The 20,066-nt window shown below is 47.7% G+C and overlaps 1 protein-coding gene across 4 annotated transcripts in view; it reads right to left on the reverse strand.

The window, feature by feature from the left end:
* NLGN4X (neuroligin 4 X-linked) overlaps positions 1-20,066 on the reverse strand; it is a 375,796-nt gene that overhangs the window by 323,005 nt on the left and 32,725 nt on the right. For 3 of the 4 annotated variants that reach the window (XM_065916276.1, XM_065916277.1, XM_065916278.1), the window contains exons 2-3: positions 11,768-11,936; positions 8,676-8,762 (exon numbers count right to left, since the gene is read on the reverse strand). The gene's annotated coding sequence lies outside the window, so the exon portion shown is untranslated. The remainder of the gene's footprint in view (positions 1-8,675; positions 8,763-11,767; positions 11,937-20,066) is intronic. The other variant, XM_065916280.1, reaches the window with a different exon arrangement.

Raw genomic sequence — 20,066 nt, forward strand, 5'->3', positions numbered from 1 at the left:
ACGCCAGGCCTCCCTGTCCATCACCAACTCCTGGAGTCCACCGAAACCCATATCCACTGGGTCAGTGACGCCATCCAACCATCTCATCCTCTGTCGTCCCCTTCTCCTCCTGCCTTCAATCTCTCCCAGCATCAGGGTCTTTCCCAATGAGTCAGCTCTTCACATCAGATGACCAAAGGATTGGAGCTTCAGCTTAAGCATCAGTCCTTCCAATGAACACCCAGGACTGACCTCCTTTAGGATGGACTGACTCGATCTCCTTGCAGTACCAGGGACTCTCAAGAGTCTTCTCCAACACCACAGTTCAAAAGCATCAATTGATGCTTTTTTTTTTAACGACTCCACCCCCAGCCAAACATACACATACACACCACAAAGCCATCCACTTCTGTACTTCCAGAATTCCTGAGAACACACAGCTTTCCCTGGCAGAGAACTTTATGTGGACAACGCAGACGTGATCAAACGAAGGGTCCTGGGATGAGGAGATGTCCCCGGTTCATCCGGGTGAGGCCAGAGGAATTATAAGGTCCCTAAAAGGAGGAGGGGGCCTCCTTCAGCAGGTGGCTCAATGGGAAAAAATCAGCCAGCCAACACGGGGGATGAAGGTCCAATCCCTGGGTCGGGACGATCCCCCTGGAGGAGGGCATGGCAACCCACTCCAGTCTTCTTGCCTGGAGCATCCCCAAGGACAGAGGAGCCTGGCGGGCTACAGTCCTTGGGGTAGCAGAAGATTGGTACGGGACTGAGTGACTAAACAACTGAAAGGAAAAAGTGGGGGTCAGAGTGAGAGGTGATGAAGGAGACAGAGGAGGTGATGGGACGAGGGAGCAGGAATCAAGGAGGGGCAGAACCAGGAGAAGGCAAGGCAGTGGATCCTCCCTCCCCTAGACCTTCCAGAAGGAACTAACCCTGCGGACCCTGGCTTTTGCCCCAGACACCTGAGCTGCAGCACTGACCTTCTCCCTGTGTCCTGCTCACACCAACTTTGTGATCATCTGTTCAGCGGCAGGAGGAAATAAACACGTTGCAAAAGCAGTGGGAAGTGACGCAAATGCTTTTCCATGACCCCTTTCTTCAAGAGGGCTTCACTGATGGCTCAGCTGGTAAAGAATCAACCTGTAACGCAGGAGACCCTGGTGTGATTCCTGGGTGGGGAAGATCCGCTGGAGAAGGGACAGGCTACCCACTCCAGTATTCTTCAGCTTCCCTGGTGGTTCAGCTGGTGAGGAATCCGCCTGCAATGCAGGAGACCCGGGTTCGATCCCTGGGTTGGGAAGATCCCCTGGAGAAGGGAAAGGCTACCCACTCCGGTATTCTGGCCTGGAGAATTCCATGGACTGTACAGTCCCTGGGGCTGCAAAGAGTCGGACACGGCTGAGCAACTTTCACTCTCTTTTCTTCAAGAAGACTGGCTGAGAACAGGGAATTCTGCTCAATGTCGCGTGGCAGCCTGGATGGGAGGGGAGTTCGGGGAGAATGGATACGTGTATATGTATGACTGAGGGTCTTCATGGTGTACCTGAAACTATCACATTGCTAATCAGCTATACCCCGATACAAAATAAAGTTAAAAAAAAAAGACTAGCTGAGAAAAATACAGCGCACATAATGGTGAGACTTAAAGACGGTGCCTTTCAGGCAGATTGCAATGGCTGATGTAGCATCTCCCAACAGAATGGCCTGAGAAAGAAATGAATTGGAAAGCTTCTCAACCAGCAGCTGGCAGAAAACAGGCACACCATCAGAGCTCCAGAGGGTTCTCTCCAAGCCCTGAAATGTCACTCACGCACGATGACACTTCTTTCCAAAGCCCTCTAGCCATTTCAACACAAGCATCCCTTCCAGTTTATCCTGAAGGCGTAAGATCAATTCATGAACCTTCAGAAGTGTGAAAGCAAGATGACGCCATGGTGGGAAACGACTTCTATCCTCAAATCAATTCCCTTTGAGTCAGATGTTCCCGAATCCTTACTCATTCACACTGCCACTTTACTGCTTTCAGAAAAATATATATATATATATTTTTTAGGGACTTCCCTGTGGTTCAGTGAGTAAAAGTCTGCTCCCAATGCAGGGGACCTGGATTTGACCTCTAGTCTCAGAACTAGCTCCCATAAGCCTCAATTAAGGGTTTGCATGCTGCAACTAAAATAACCCACATGCCTAAAAGTAAAGAATTAACCTAAAAAACATTGCTTTTTAAAAAAATGGTTCATGGCACATCACTTTCAGAGATCTGTTCTAAGACTTAGCCACAGAAAACCGAATGATCTGAAAACGCTTGAGAAGATTACACTACCGGCATTGTAAAATGCTTCAACTCAAATCTGACGTTCTCAACCATAAAATAACAAATGACCAACCATGATTCCGAATTCGGCCTCAGTTCCCCTCATCCATCGATTTTTGAGGAAGTCCGTGGTTTCAACATTTAAAAAAATTAAGCCTACAATGTCAAGAGAATTCAGTCAGTGGAGATGTTTAATAGATTATAATAGACTCAAGGGATTTTCCTGGTGGCTCAGTGTTAAAGAATCCGCCTGAGACGCAAGAGACTCCGGAGACGTGGGTTGGACCTGGGTCGGCAAGATCTCCCAGAGAAGTGAAGGGCAACCCACCCCAGTACTTTTGCTGGGAGAATCCCCATGGACAGAGGAGCCTGGTGGGCTACAGTCCATGGGGTCACAAAGAGTCGGACATGCCTGACCAGCAAAACACCAACAAAAAATTTAAAAACCCATGCAAATGCCAGTGACACAGAGACCAAAGGCACACCTGTTAGGAAAACTGAAACTCTGTCGCTGACATACGCTCCTTTTTCAAGTCACCCTCCCTGATGAATCTGCAACTGGGGGGAGGTGAGAAATTAATGAGGACACACATCCAGGACAGACAGCCCTTCACTCAACCGACGCCACCTGCTTCTCACCTTGCCAGGTTTTATTTGTTAACCTTCTTCCCGGAACAGCCTAATTTGAACAAGCCAATCAATTACCATTAAAAGGACAAGTGAAAGACTCCACATCCCCTCCAAGGAAGCCTTAAATTTTCTAAGTAATTGAGAGGAAAACACAGCAGCTGAAATCGTAGTCCGTTTAGAAGACTTAATTACAGATAAGTCAATGCTAAATAATTTATAGTCTCCCGTGCATATGAACCAGACCAGAACAAATAGCGGGGAAATAAAAGTTCTCTACAATCGAGGCTCCATTGTGGTGGTGGTTGCTGAGTCGTTGGGTCGTGTTTGACTCTTTGTGAACCCCACGGACTGCAGCCCCACCAGGCTCCTCCATCCATGGACATTGTCCAGACAAGAATACTGGAGTGGGTTGCCATGCCCTCCTCCAGGGGATCTGCCCGACCCAGGGATCAAACACGAGTCTTCTGCATCGGCAGGCGGATTCTTTTATCCACTGAACCATCAGAGGAGTCCCACCCCTGGGGTGAAAAGATGTTTGGTCTCCTGAAACACAACAAACATGGGCGGGAATGACTTTGCTTTCCTCCATCTGATATTAAAGGATTGAAGAAGGATTGTCTGCACAATGGGAAAGAGCCTCGCTCACTCGGACGCCGGGCAGAAAAGCTTCAGGCACAGGACGGGACCTTTTATCCCTGGATAAAAGTGCATCCGCCAGGCTGATTCCTTCACTGGTCAGCAGACGACACAGAAAGGAGGTCAAAGGGCTAGTGTCCTCGACTTGCTCCCCTGAGCCACTCAGCCGGGACTAGACCTTACAGCCACTGGTTTCCAGAAAGCACATACCCCTGTGAAACCAGAAGTCAAGCGTGCTGACCTGCATTCACCCGTCATTTACTGAGAACCTTCTGAATGGCCTTGTGCTGTGATGGGAACACGGAAGACTGAATCTCCTGGACTTCAATCGCCAGGACTTCGCGCGTGGTCCAGCGGTTAAGACTCCACCTGCCAACGCAGGGCACACGGGTTCGATCCCTCGTCTGGGAAGATTCCCCCAGGCCACGGGGCAGCTAACCCCACGTGCTTCAGCAACTCCTGAGCCCACGAGCTGCAACTACGGAAGCCAGTACACCTTCGAGAACACGCTCTGCAAGAAGAGAAGTCACCGCGATGAAAAGCCCACATGCCACAGCGAGAGAGTAAACCTCCGCTCCTCGTCACAGCTAGTGGAAAAGGCACACCAAGCAATGAAGACCCAGGACAGTCAAAAAAAAAAAAAAAGAAATTCCAACCGCCTGCCAAGAAGGATTCCCGGAAGGTTCCAGTAGCAGAACGGGACCACGTCTCCAGTTCCGTTTGCTAACGGTGCTCATGAGGTTATGTTACGTGATACATCACTGAGGTTCGAACTGTTCCATTCCCCATGACCCCATGTCACGTTTCAATAAATATCGAGGAACACAGAGGAAAATCTGATTTCAGCAGTCACCACGGAAAGGGAATGAGGCAGGACACCTTAGAGGCACATGCTTACATTCCATCAGTCGGTACGTTTCAGTCGTTCAGTCGTGTCTGACTCTTTGAGACCCCACAGACTGCAGCACGCCAGGCCTCCCTGTCTATCATCAACTCCCGGAGTTTACCCAAAGCCACGTCCATTGAGTCGGTGATGCCATCCACCCATCTCACCCTCTGTCGTCCCCTTCTCCTCCCGCCTTCAATCTTTCCCAGCATCAGGGTCTTTTCCACCAAGTCAGCTCTTCACACGAGGTGGCCAAAGTATTGGAGCTTCAGCTTCAGCATCAGTCCTTCCAATGAATATTCAGGACTGACCTCCCTTAGGATGGCCTGGTTGGATCTCCTTGCTGTCTTACATATTCACCAACATGCAGTACTTATTTTTCTCTTCCTAAGTTGCCCTGAATGACAGGCTCTAGGATCATCTGCGTCCTAACAACTGACTCAAATTCAGTCTCTGTAGTGGCTGTGTAGTATTCTACCGTGCATACGTACCACAGTTTCCTTGTCTATTTGTGTGTTGGTGGACATCTAGGTGGCTCCCAGGTCGAGGCTGCCAACACTGGGGTGCTTTCTATCTTTCTGAGTTACAGTCCGGACTGTGAGCTCTTTGCTATGAAGCTGTTTGTAGGGCAGGCATTGAGACACAGATGTAGAAAACAGGCTCATGGGCGCATGGGCAGAAGGAAAGGGCGGGATGAACTGAGAGTAACACTGACTTACATACACAGTGAAATGAAGGGCAAGTCACTCAGCCATCTCCGACTCTCAGCGACCCCACGGACTATACAGTCGATGGGATTCTCCAGGCCAGAAGACTGGAGTGAGTAGCCTTTCCCTTCTCCAGGGGACCTTCTCCACTCAGCAATCGAACCCAGGTCTCCTGCATTGCAGGCGGATTCTTTACCAGCTGAACCACCAGGGAAGCCCAAGAATCCTGGAGTGGGTGGCGTTATCCCTTCTCCAAGGGATCTTCCCAACCCAGGAATCGAACCGGGGTCTCCTGCATGGTAGGTGGATTCTTTACCAACTGAGCTGGTAAACTGGCTAGCTAGTGGGAAGTTGGCATATAGCAGAGGGTGTTCAGCTCGGGGCTCTGTGATGACCTAGAAGGTTGGGAGGGAGGCTCATAAAAGAGGCGATATATGCACGTATATAACTGAGTCACACTCTTGCACAGCAGAAAACACAACTCTCTAAAGCAACTAGGCTCCAATTAAAAAAAAAACTGAGAAAAAGGCATATGTTTATGCAAAAGATCCCAAATCACATACAACAAAAATACTTTTTCTTAATACTTTATTGTAGGTCCCCAGCACGCCCAGGCGTGGTGTCCCGACAACCCGCCAGAGAAAAGAGAAAACGAGTCCATTCCATCGTGATGTTAATCAGCCACTTCCCAGAAGCCTGCTGAGTCACATCACCTGGTTCTCTCAGACACGCACATATGGGATCTCTCAACTGCCTGCTTTGAACCCTGCAAATGCCCTTCGTTAAATCGTTCAGGGGAGCAGAATACAAAAGTCGTGATGACTGAAGGCGCTTCCTCAAGCAGTCCTTTCCTCTCGACTCTGATCATGACGGACGGGGGACAACAGCCGACGAGGAACTGACCCGCCCTCATCAGGGCGGCGGTATCACACACACTTTTCTGTGGATGTCCGTCGATTCTCTCCCTGGGGCAGGTCACTTTCAGACATGAAACTCCAGGGAGCTCCCAGACATTCCTGAGCAAACTCCGGGAGCTGGTGATGGACGGGGAAGCCCATGGGGTCGCAAAGAGTCAGACACGACCGGGCCACTCAACAACAACAACCCAGATTCAGGCTTGCATGCACCCCAAGTTTCAGCTGACAAACACGTGCTGTATGGTTAACAGATTGTAGTGGGTGCATCCACAAAATTCCTAATGATGAAAGCATACACCTATAGTATCCATAATTTAACTTAGTACCCATAATTTGTTATATATTAATGTGCATGCATGCTCAGCCATGTCTGACTCTTTGCAACTGCATAGACTGAAGCCCACCAGGCTTCTCTGTCCATGGGAATTTCCCAAAGCAAGAATACTGGAGTGGGTTGCCATGTCCTCCTCCAGCAGAATCTTCCTGACCCAAGGATGGAACCCGAGTCTCGAATGTCGCCTGCATTGGCGGGCAGGTTCTTTACCACTAGCGGCACCTGGGAAGCCCTTCACTGGTACACTATATATCATGCTCCTTTTTGGGTTTCGTGGTCTGCAGTGAAGTAGAAGTCACTCAGTCGTGTCCAGCTCTCTGCGACCCCATGGACTATACAGTCCATGGAATTCTCCAGGTCAGAGTACTGGAGTGGGCAGCGGTTCCCTCCTCCAGGGGAATCTTCCCAAGCCGGGAATCGAACCCAGGTCTCCCGCATTGCAGGCGGATTCTTTACTAGCTGGTCCACAGGGGAAGCCCATATTCAGAGCTGTGTGGTCTGGAGCTCTAACTCCAGACCTACTAACCACGGCCCATCCTGAGAACCAGGACGGCCTGTGTAATCGCCTGACTGCTCCTTGCAGGGCAGCTGCTGACATGAGGACAAGCACAGGTGTTGTTCTCCGGGTTGGTGGCGTGAGAAGGAAGACACGTCTGGGGCTGGCCATGGAGTTCCTTGCAGGTTCCAACTTTTCGGCCAACCCAATACTTGTGCAACTTCACGCCCTGGTTACATATGTCCAATGTTCCTCCAAAAAGAAAATGACAATACCAAAAAAAAAAAAAGGTTTCGGAATTCACAAGAGAAACGGATTTGATTAATGTGATGGTATTGATCGCTGAGCTGTATATCCTGATGAGAAATGTGTGTGCACACAACTCCTTTGGTAAAATAGGTACGTCTACACAAGATAACAAAAGCAAGCTGCGATTCATTTGTTTTCTCACCCGATATCTTTCACATTTGCATGTTAACCGCAAAACCGGGGGCGGCATTAGTCTGTCTTTATTCATTACAAATTAGCTTTTCGGGGAAGTCAAAAACAAAAAACAAAAAACAGCCTAGCATTTCTTTATGGCAGGATATAGGAAGAGGACTTTGGAAATCTAGTTTTGTTGATAGCAGGAGTCCAGTGAAGGACATGATTGTGACAATCACCTAAAATCTCGGAAAGCCACTGAAGTTTGTTAGAGTGAAGACTGGGAAATTAAGGGGTTAAACAGTAAAGACACTTAAAAGCCAGAGTTGGATACGACTTACTGACCGAGCAAGCAGAAACAATAATCACATATATATAAGCAGGGCTTGAATGGACAGCTGACTCATGAACAACCTTAGCTATTTATTTGAAATACATTAAGGCATACTCTTTTTAGTATATTGAGATACTTTTAAAGGGCTTCCCCGGTGGCTTAGATGGTAAAGAATCTGCCTGCAATACGGGAGACCTGGGTTCAATCCCTGGGTGGGGCAGATCCCCTGGAGGAGGGCATGGCAACCCACTCCAGGATTCTTGCCTGGAGAACCCCACCGACAGGATCCCGGTGGGCTACTGTCCACGGGGTTGCAAAAGAGCTGGACACGACTGAGCGACTAAACGTGCATGCATTCTTTTTAAATTTTAAGTATGCGGCGGTGGGGGGCGGGGGGCAGGCGTGTCGATTTTGACTTGTAAAGCGTCTTCACTAATGTGAGCTCACAACCATCAAAGGATTATGCCCATTTCCCCTTCTTCGCGCTGTGCTGTATTTCTGATAAAGAGAAGGATCCCGGGGCCTCAGTGGGCCCCCAGCCTGCATTAAAAGGACATCTGATATTTTGTATTCCACTCCTCAGCGCCTCACACAAGAATGGTACCAGGATACTCTGAGGCCATTCAAAGACCTCAGTAGCTTGAGATGCTGCCTGCGGGATAAAGTGGGATGGGGGTCCATTTCAGGAGAAATATACCCAAGTTGAGTCAGAGGATTGACTCTTCTGTCTCATTAATGAGATAGCCTCTGCACTGTGGCTATTTGCAGAAACAAATGATTACTACGAAATCCTAAATTCACAAGGCATGCCAGTTGTACGGGCCGAAGGAGGCTGAAATCACTGCTCTGCACTGTGGTGAATTTGAAATAAATCTTTTTTTTAAAAAAAAGAAAAGAAAAGGAAACCATTTTCCCCAGCAAAGTAATTTGAAGGCAGTGCCAGATGTGAATTAACCAGGCAGTAAACGCTTCGAGAAAATAAACCAGCGGAGATCAATGTTTACTTTTTTCATACTTACCATTACATTGTCCTTCTAAGAAGATGCTTTTAAAAATGCCTCCATGAAAATCTACTTGATTGCTTTTCCATCTCAGCACATTTTCCCCTGTTACCATAAAACAGAGACACAGAGAAGGAGAGAGAAAAATCCACTCAGTGAAAGAGATGGTATCATTGTGTCAAAACCAATATAACATTTCCTCTAAGCCTTCTTTTCTGTGATTACAAAAACTAGGAGGTAGAGACATCGAGTAATTCCGAACTGATTTCCTAAATTCAAGCAACCAATCGAGAAGGGACACCCAAACAGTGATTACGGCAAATTGTAGCTTTTCTATCTGACCACATGAGTCCACAGCGATTTGAAAATTCAGAATAAATTGAGATCATTGGAGGTCAGCAATGTATTAATACTCACCACTTGCACTCCTAGGGCCACCATTAAATTTTCATTGAAAATGAATAATCAGTTTAGTTCATGTCTATGTTTGATCTCGTTTGTTTAACTTAAGGATTTAAACTCTTTGCCTGGGCTTCCCTGGTGGTTCAGGAGTAAAGAATCCGCCTGCAATTCAGGAGACTACGGTTCGTTCCCTGGGTTGGGAAGACCCCCCGGAGGAGGAAATGGCAACCCACTCCAGTCTTCTTGCCTGGAGAATCCCATGGACAGAGGAGCCTGGCGGGCTACCGTCCATAGGGTCGCAAAGAATCGGACACGACTGAGGAGACTAAACAACAAGCTCCTTGCACAATTGGATCTGTGGAAGTCCAACAACACGTTAGGCATCATTTAGTTGACAGACTAATTCTTAGCCTGCAGAGATATTTTTTTTCTCCAACAAGAGTATGTCAGACGGGCGAGATTCAAGCGGTCCATGCCTCTTGGCTCTCCTGTGGCAAAACCAGACTGTCTGGTCAGTAACCATCCTGGGACCACTTGGCGCTTTCCTCGACACCTCATGCTGGAGTCTTCGCTTTACAGGACGACTCTCAACAATCCCACTTCTTCCCACTTCTAACTGAGGATCACCACAAAGCAGGCGACTCCCCGTGAGTATATTTGGGCAGACTACCCACTTGTCACTGAGAGTCATCACTTTACTTCAGCAAGAAGACAGCAAGTGGGAAGAGAGGATAAACCTTTCGACCCTCAATTTAATGCATTTAAACCCTAGGGGAATATCAGTATTGAGTACACCAGGTGTTTGGCTTTCAAAGCTGACGACTCAGCCCAATCTTCGGTTGTTTTTGGTTTTTTTTGGGATCACTCATAACACCTAGCCACCATTAGGTACTATGTCATAAATATCACTGATGCAAGCATATTTGTGAAAATGAATTTGCATGAAACAATCTTAGTTGCATGCATTATTCTTGACCCCTCTACAGCCGTGTAGGACAGTTATCATCACACTGATTTTAAACACTTTCAGGAAAAATGATATTCAGATGTTAGGTCTCACGACCCACAAGCTGTTAAGACAGAGTCGGACCTATGTCTACCTTGAGTTCAGAGAGCACATCCTTTTCACGGAATCAAGCTGCCTCTTTGTTCAAACGTAATAGGAATTGTTACGGTAGGTGACGCATCTATGGTGGGTCAACATTAAACGTGTGTGGTTCGTGTGTCCGACTCTTTGCGACCCCATGGACTGTGGCCCACCAGGCTCCTCTGTCCATGGGATTCTCCAGGCAAGAATACTGGAGTGGGTTGCCATGCCCTCCTCCAGGGGATCTTCCCAACCCGTCGAAGCCGAGTCTCCTGCATCTCCTGCATCGGCAGGAGAATTCTTTACCACTGAGTCACCTAGGAAGCCCAGGTATGTGGTGGGTCAACCTTAAACGCACTTCTTTACGCACGGACTCTTTTCCATGTTTGGCCGTTCGGATCTTACTTCCCTGACCAAGGATGGAACCCGGGGTCCTGGTGATGAAAGCACCCAGTCCTAAGCACTGGAACACCAGGGAATTCCCATTTGGACTCTTTTTATCCTCTCAATGAGCACAAAAGGCAGCATTATCTCCTTTTATTGGAAAAAAATAAAAACAAATGAAGGAGGTATTAGGGAACTAACCCTAGATGGCAGAGCGGTTAATGGTGGTGAAGGGCTCAAAGTGAGAACTCAGACTATCAAGACACAATGTTTTGGGTGGAGCTATTAATACCTTCGCTTTGCCGGATGCCTTGGTCCCCAGTCTAGGAGAATCTCGGCCTGACAGGCTTCCATCAAAGGGTACTTTGTATCAGGACCAGACTCAGTGCACCAGTGATGCACATAGTAACAGCAAGCATCCTTGGACTAGGAGGTCTTATAACATAGCGGGCTTACGTACCACAACTTAGAAACTGGCTCTATTTCTCTTTCACTTGATCAGAGGTCCTGCCTTGGTTCACACCCACAGCTCACTGTCCATTTCACAACTAGGAAGTCAACTATAGACGTGTGTGTCAGGAAAGAACTACCAAAATGATAAAACACTTATTGGGGGAAAAAAACAAACAAAAACAAAAAAACTCATCAATGTGTCTATTACATTTGTGCTGGCGGACCTATTACAGATGTCCCGAAAACAGACAAATATGACAACAAATTGCTGCTTAACTGTAAACTAATAAGAAATTACATTTTATTATGCAGTTTCACTATATAGCGTATAAAATTAAATGCTACCATAGCGGTAACATCTATAAAAGACTTACACTGTAATTATTATGTTATTGACTCATCTGTGAAAGTTTGTGAAAGCTGAACTTCCTTGGTGGTCCCGTGGTTAAGAATCTACCTGCCAATGCTGGGGACGTGGGTTCAATCCCTGGTTGGGGAACTTGGATGCCACGTGCTGAGGGCAGTAAGCCCATGCACCACAACTAGTAAACCCGAGTACCACAACTAGTAAACCCATGTACCACAACTACTAAGCCTGCATTCCACAATGAAGAACTAGTGCAGATTAAAAAAAAAAAAACCCTTGTGATGACTGATATTAAATTCTCAAGACACACCAGTATTGATGAGTCACTGATATATTAGCAAAGACTGGCATAAACATCTTATGTCACGTTGCTTGCATCTTAGGGTGCAGTGAACACATGAGTCAAAGCATACAGACCTCTGGCAGAATACTCGAGGCAGCAGCTGAGAACGGTCTACGCCACTCTATGACAACGATTCAAGGAAGCTTCTCCAAAGAATTTCATCTTTACGACCGAAGACCTGGGGTTTCGCAGAGATGTTCACAGCCATTCCAAATGGCCCTGGGCAGCAGGTCAAGCAGATACCTGGAACATAAGGTAACAGGGACATAAGTACTTGCATAAAAGATGGCATTGGTGGAGCTGGGACTTTTCAAGAGGGTACGAATATGATTTTATTCCCTGGTAGCTAAGTAATGTGAGCTCCCCTGGTGGAGGAGTGGTGAAGCATTCACAAGCCAATGCAGGAGAGGCGGGTTCGATCCCTGGGTTGGGACGTTCCCCTGGAGGAGGGAATGGCAACCCACCCCAGTATTCTGGCCTGGAGAATCCACATGGACAGAGGAGCCTGGTGGGCTACAGTCCACGGGGTCACAAAGAGTCACACACGACTGAGTGACTAAACAACAGCAACAAATGATGCACAGTAAACACTGCCTAGAAATTCTCAGTTATTTCATTTCAGAAGTGTTTATTGAACACAGACTTTGCATATGATTTGAAGATGGTAGAAAAGCAATATCAGGGCCTCTCCCGGTGGTCCAATGGCTAAGACCCTGCATTCCAAACTCAGCAGCCCTGGTTCCATCCCTGATCGGGGAACTAAATGCCACGTGCAATGACTAAAGACCCCACAAGTTGCAACTAAGAGTTCCAGGGCCACAACAAAGGCTGAAGGGTCCATGTATTAAGTTAAATTAAGTGACATGAAAGTCACTCAGTCGTGTCCGGCTCTTTGCGACCCCACGGACTGCAGCCCTTCAGGTTCCTCTATCCATGGGGTTCCCCGGGCAAGAACACTAGAGTGGGTTGTCATTCCCTTCTCCAGGGGATCTTCCCCATCCAGGGATCGAATCCACGTTTCCTGCACTGCAGGCAGATTCTTCACTGACTGAGCCAGCAGGGAAGCCCTCAAGAAGTCTGAGCCACGATTACAGCTAAGGGGGCCTGAGGTTTCCACAGTCACTCATGACCAATGTCTGCATGTAGTCCAGCACATGCATAGACAAAATGGGAAAATATAAATGGATACTTAAAACCTAAAATATTGCAGAGAGATTTATGAAAAAACAAAAAACAAAACACCTCTAGTGTCCATAAGTTTGTTTACTAAGTCTGTGAATCTCTATTTCCTAAGTTCATTTGTACCATATCTTTTTAGATTTGTTATGGTTGCTGAGTAGGGGAAGGGATAGTCAGGGAGTCTGGGATGGACATGGACACACTGCTGTGTTTACCATGGAGAACCAGCAAGGACCTGCTGGACAGCCCAGGGAACTCTGCTCAATACTCTGTAATAACCTTATGGTCACCAGGGGGAAGGGTGGGGGAAGGGATAGTCAGGGAGTCTGGGATGGACATGGACACACTGCTGTGTTTAACATGGAGAACCAGCAAGGACCTGCTGGACAGCCCAGGGAACTCTGCTCAATACTCTGTAATAACCTGATGGTCACCAGTGGGAAGGATGTGGGAAGGGATAGTCAGGGACTCTGGGATGGACATGGACACACGGCTGTATTTACCATGGAGAATCAGCAAGGACCTGCTGGACAGCACAGGGAACTCTGCTCAATACTCTGTAATAACCTGATGGTCACCAGGGGGAAGGATGGGGGAAGGGATAGTCAGGGAGTCTGGGATGGACATGGACACGCTGCTGTATTTAACATGGAGAACCAGCAAGGACCTGCTGGACAGCACAGGGAACTCTGCTCAATACTCTGTAATAACCTTATGGTTCCCGGGGGGAAGGATGGGGGAAGGGATAGTCAGGGAGTCTGGGATGGACATGGACACACTGCTGTGTTTAACATGGAGAACCAGCAAGGACCTGCTGGACAGCTCAGGGAACTCTGCTCAATACTCTGTAATAACCTGATGGTCACCAGGGGGAAGGATGGGGGAAGGGATAGTCAGGGAGTCTGGGATGGACATGGACACACTGCTGTGTTTAACATGGAGAACCAGCAAGGACCTGCTGGACAGCTCAGGGAACTCTGCTCAATACTCTGTAATAACCTTATGGTCACCAGGGGGAAGGATGGGGGAAGGGATAGTCAGGGAGTCTGGGATGGACATGGACACACGGCTGTGTTTAACATGGAGAACCAGCAAGGACCTGCTGGACAGCACAGGGAACTCTGCTCAATACTCTGTAATAACCTTATGGTCACCAGGGGGAAGGATGGGGGAAGGGACAGTCAGGGAGTCTGGGATGGACATGGACACACGGCTGTGTTTCATGTGAAGAACCAGCAAGGACCTGCTGTCCAGCACAGGGAACTCTGCTCAATACTCTGTAATAACCTGATGGTCACCAGGGGGAAGGATGGGGGAAGGGATAGTCAGGGAGTCTGGGATGGATATGGACACACGGCTGTGTTTACCATGGAGAACCAGCAAGGACCTGCTGGACAGCACGGGGAACTCTGCTCAATACTCTGTAATAACCTTATGGTCACCAGGGGGAAGGATGGGGAAAGGGACAGTCAGGGAGTCTGGGATGGACATGGACACACGACTGTGTTTACCATGGAGAACCAGCAAGGACCTGCTGGACAGCACGGGGAACTCTGCTCAATGTCATGTGGCAGCCGGGATGGGAGGGGAGTTTCGGGGAGAAGGGATACATGTGTATGTATGGCTGAGACCCTTCACCTGAAACTATCACAACACTGTTAATTAGCTATACCCCAATACAAAAGAAAAAAGTTCAGAAGAAAAGAAAAATCTAGCATCAGTCATCATTTATTGTCTTCTTGCACACACATACACAAAAACAGGAAAATATAAAATTGTCTTTAAAACCTCAAGATATTTCAGAGATATTTTTAAATTAAAAAAAAAAACTAGTATCATTCATCATTTAACTGTCTTTTGAGTCTCAGTGACCTGCTGAATTTCTAAAGAAAAATGGGAGAAGTTGAATTTTGGTAGACTTTCATGAGTAGCCAAAAAAATTAAGTAAAATGCATGCTCAGATGAGAATAGTACTTATTGAGAGGTTTTAGCAGGGTGTCCCAGACACGTCTGAAGGTGCAGATAAATGTTCCAATTAACATAAATCATCTTAATTTGCACCCTAATGTATCTAACCCAGACTTTATCTCCTTTCTGTCACAATCTTCCAAACCACAGCCAGTTTTGAAAAGATGCGTATTTAATAAAACATGTGTTTCTGTCTTGGATTTGCTCCCAACTTTAGGCAATGCTTGAATTGTTTCATTTTTAGCATTGGGAAAACCCAGCGAGGAGAAGCGGAGAAAAATTTTCCTTAGCATTCCAAGAGTAACTGAAAATACAGATAATCAATTGTACACAGTTCTAACTCTGCCCAAAACATCCCAGAATTCTGACGATTCTCAAGAAATTCATTTTGTATTCACTTTGCTGACTTTGAACCAGATCTTTACCACAAAATTAAAAAGTACTAGAGTCGTTATCCAGCAAATGGCACAAGGAAAGAGTGCTGCAATGTATATTTATACCTTTCACATAAGCCTTAAAAGGATTAAAGTCAGAAATCCTTAAGGTTCCTAAACTGTATCCCTCTAAATTTTCTAGGTGTGGACTAGAATGGGAAGTTTGATAAAGCTTTTCTATGACAGTGTCTTTAAGATAATACAGAAAAAGAAACTAAAAAATCAAAGATAAGGAGATATTTAGAGATAAATTACAGAAGGATGTGATCCATGAATGTATTAAAGTGATGGTTGCTCATTCGTGTCTGATTCTTTTCACCCCATGGACTGTAGCCTGCCAGGCTCTTCTGTCCAAGGAATTGTCCAGACCAGAATACTGGAGTGGGTTGCCATTCCATTCTCCAGGGGATCATCCAGACCCAGGGATCGAACCTAGGTCTCCCACAGTGCAGGCGGATTCTTTACCATCTGAGCCAGCAGGGAAACCATATATTTTAGTAAATCATGTTGATCTATAAAGAAGCTGAACCATCAAAGAAGACCCACCTTGCCTCATTTGAAAGGCCACCTTCTCCAACCATAAACTGATTCAGTGACCAGAGGTGGTTTCTCCAGCCTCTCTGATTCACCCACAAGTCCAACAGTGATGCCTTGGTTGTTAACACTTACTAACGGGCAACATTTGATGCCGTCATTCTCTCAGTGAATACGTATAGGGTGCCTGACAATCGCTCTTTTCTTCGACGCAGAGCCAATGAACACCCCCTTTGGAAGGCAAAGTAGAAAAACATTTCAACCCACACATGTAGCCAAAAAGTGAAAATGCCTTCGAGTTTGGGCGAGCTCAGAAAAGGAAGCAAGCAGGAGATGAAATATGGAAACAACCAGGGGGGTTCCCTGGTGCTCCAGCTGTTTACAATCCGCCAGCCAATGAGGGGACATGGGTTCCATCCTTGGTCAGGGAAGCTTCCACGTGTCACAGAGCAGCCAAGCCCATGAGCCACAAGTATTGAGCCTTCGGTCCACAACAAGAGAAGCCAACCCAATGGGAAGCCTGCGCTCTGCAACCAGAGAAAGCCTGTGAAGCAACAAAGACCCAGCACAGTCAGAAATAGATCAGTTAATATTTTTAAGAAAGAAAGCAGCAGTGTGCAGTCCACATCTTGTGGGAAGAAAGCAGGGGGAGTGGCCATGTGTTAATTTTGCTCAGTTGGACCACAAAACCTAAAGACAACTGGTATACCAGCAGTGATGTCCTCAGAGAACCCTATGGGACGGAGCTTGTAGACAGGAAAAGAAGCTCCTTCTGCAAAGCCAAATAGGTCACGGGAAGGAATCTGTGGTTCGTCCTAAGTGTCATTCATACACAACCCTTCTGTGTGATCTATTTTAGGCTGAGAAGGAGGAACACAAGGTCAGAGATAAGTAATAAGAAAAACCTGCCTCTGGTGTTTACTATGTGCTTCTATTTCAACGAACTTTCACTGATTCCTTGACCTATTTTGCAACCATCTCTACAAGCAGGGACTCTCATACAAGCCTCTTTGAGGAGGAGAGAACCGAAACATGAAAAATCAGCTATTGCAATTCACACACCTGGGAAGTGTCAGAGGTGGCCTGGCTATGGAGGTAGAAACGGATGAGTTGTCAACAGTGCCCATCGGAGAGAGGGGAAGGTGTCAGAGGGACAGAACCGCAGCCTCGTGTGATGGACAAAGGATGCCTCCATGTGAAATGGCGAAAATACACATGTAACTCTCTGCCCCTGGTTTCGGGTACAAAGCTGCTAACTGTGGGTGTTATTCACTCAGTCGTGTCAGACTCTTTGTGACCCCACGGACTGTAGCCCACCAGGCTCCTCTGTCCATGGGATGCTCCAGGCAAGAGAATCCCACTGGAGCGGGTTGCCATGCCCTCCTCCAGGGGATCTTGCTGACTCAGGGATCGAAGCCAAGTCTCTTTAGCCTCCTGCATAGGTAGTCGTGTCTGACTCTTTGACACCCCATGGACCATAGCCCGCCAGGCTCCTCTGTCCATGGGATGCTCCAGGCAAGAATATTGGAGTGGGTTGCCATTTCCTCCTCCAGGGTTCTTTACCACTAGCACCACCCAGGAAGGTAAAGGAACCTTTGATTTATAGGGAAGCTGAAGCAAAGCTGAGGGTCATCGGCTTGCAACCTACTGCAAGGACCTACTGCCTGCAACTGGCAGAAGAATTGGGGGTCGGGGAGAAGCCTCCTGGGCTTGAGTCTTTCCCCTGCGGGGTCTGTGCTGACTCCAGTTAGAGACACGCCGAACTGAATCGTGGGACACCTGGCTGGTGTCACAGACGATGACTTGGTGGGGGTGCAAGTCCCACACGTCTGGGGTCAGAAGTTGAGTGTGTGAGCAGAGCTTTTCCCAAACGATATGGGAGAGGGGAAAACGAGGGTGGTCCAGGTTGAAGGAGGGGCCGGGAAGAATCCACAGCAACAGGAAATGCACAAACAAAGAACAAGAGCAGCGGATGTCTGAGCTTCTCAGCTCGGGTGGATGGCGAAGCTCCAAGAAGGGATGACTGAAGCTGGGGGGTTGGGGGATTGGGGGTGGGATGGGTGATGGAAGATATCTGTGCTCATGGGTGGTTTCTGAACTGGGTAATCATTCTACTCAATCAATTATTGGCAAAAATGGAGCAAGAATAGTGCAAAAAAAAAAAAATAGACTGGAGAGGATGCCACCTCTATGCGGAATCTGAAAAAAAAAAAAATTTGTAGAGAGGATCTTATTGAGAAAAGAGAAATAGACACAGACGTAGAGAACAGATGTTATGGATGCCACGGGGGACAGGTGAGTGGGACGAACTGGGAGATATGTCTTTGACACAGACACCACTGATACTGCGAAAGTTGCTCAGTCGTGTCCGACTCTTTGCGACCCCATGGACCATACAGCCCATGGGATTCTCCAGGATAGAATACTGGAGAGGGTATTCTTTCCCTTCTCCAGGGGATCTTCCCAACCCAGGGATCGAACCCAGGTCTCCCGCATTGCAGGCTGATTCTTTGCCGGCTGAGCCACCAGGGAAGCCCATACACTATTGATACCAGGTATTAAACAGATCAATAATGGGAATTTGCCGTGTAGCACAGGGGACTCTGCTTGATATTCTAGAATAGCCTAAATGGACAAAGTAGTGTAGTGGCTCAGTCGTGTCCGACTCTTTGCGGTGGACTGTAGACCCCCAGCCTCCTCTGTCCATGAAACTCTCCAGGCGAGAATACGGGAGCGGGTTGCCATTGCCTTCTCCAAAATGCAGAAAAGATTCCAAAAAAGAATAGATGATACATGTACACATATGACTGAATCACTGCTGCTGTACGCCAGAAACGAATGTAACACTGTAATAAACTATAATTCTAGAACAAAAAAATTTTTAAAAGCTTACCAAAAAAAAAGTCACAGTCAAGGTGAGGGGCCAAGAGGGGGAGATACCAACCACAGGGAAATAGAATGCAGAGAACAGAGCAAGTCAAGTGACAAAGGTGATGGGCCAATTGTGGACACAGGGAACGTGAGTTTTTGGAAAAGCACACAGGATAAGGTGTCTAATCGGGGACGATAAGGGCGGGATGGAGCTTGAGAGGTAATTGAAAGCTAAGAGTAGAGACGCGCAGGTCTCCTGGGTGAAAGGCAGTATTAACACACTACAGACCAGAAACATGTGACGGCCATGAGTGTGTGCCAAGTCGATTCAGTCGTGTCTGACTCTTTGACACCCCACGGACCATAGCCCGCCAGGCTCCTCTGTCCATGGGATGCTGGAGTGTGTGGCCATGCCCTTCTCCCGGGGATCTTCCTGACCCAGGGATCGAACATGCATCTCTTACATCTCCTACATTGGCAGGCGGGTTCTTTACCCCCTTGAACCCCCCTGGGAAGGCTTGGAGTCATTCTTTTAAGCAGCCATAGCAAGTACGGAACTGCGTCAACTCAGGTAGGGAGCAAGACTCCACAGTAGTGGGAAGTGAGGCTCTGTGTCCCCAAGGTCTGTGTGTTTCCCTTCCTCAGAGAATACAGGACGTGCCTGCCTTCCTGTGTGGCTGTTTTCATGGGTTATTTTGTCCTGTCTGTGAAGGCTGTGATCCCACTGGGATAAGGGGTTGAATCCTACCTGCGTTTCGAGGCTCTGCGGTTATCCAGCAAAGTGATTTTCTCAAAATAGGATGTGAATACAGAGCTATAGGGAGCGGGGCTGTCCTGGTGGGTGAGGGGCAAAGAAGCGTCCTGCCAACGCAGGGGACACGGGTTTGATCCCTGGTCCAGGGAGATCGCAGATGCCACTGGGCAAGCAAGCCCGTGCATCCCAACTACTGAAGCCCGCCACCCCTCGAGTCCGTGTTCCAGAACAAGAGGAGCAACTGCGATTAGAAGCCCGTGAACCACAATTTGGAGAAGAGCCTCACTTCGCCGTAACTAAAGAAAAACCCACACAGCCACAAAGACCCAGCACAGCCAAAACATCATCATCATCATCATAAAATTTAAAAAAGAGAAATTTACAACTTTCAGAGAAACACATGAATGAAGGGATGGATGCATGAACATCTAGTGAGGTTCCCGTTGTCTGAAGGAGGAAAAGGTCCACGCTGCCGACCAGCACCAGACCCCTGAGACAGAAATTGCTCCCAGATCCCTGAAACGAGGAACGGCGGGGCTGCCTTCAACTCACTCTAAGGGGTGTGAATTACGAGCCAAGCGCCGGGAGGCCCCGGAGGAATAAGTAACATCTCGCCTATTGATGAGGTTTGAT

This window comes from Muntiacus reevesi, chromosome X, assembly GCF_963930625.1.
Source record: "Muntiacus reevesi chromosome X, mMunRee1.1, whole genome shotgun sequence".
Lineage (NCBI taxonomy): Eukaryota > Metazoa > Chordata > Mammalia > Artiodactyla > Cervidae > Muntiacus > Muntiacus reevesi.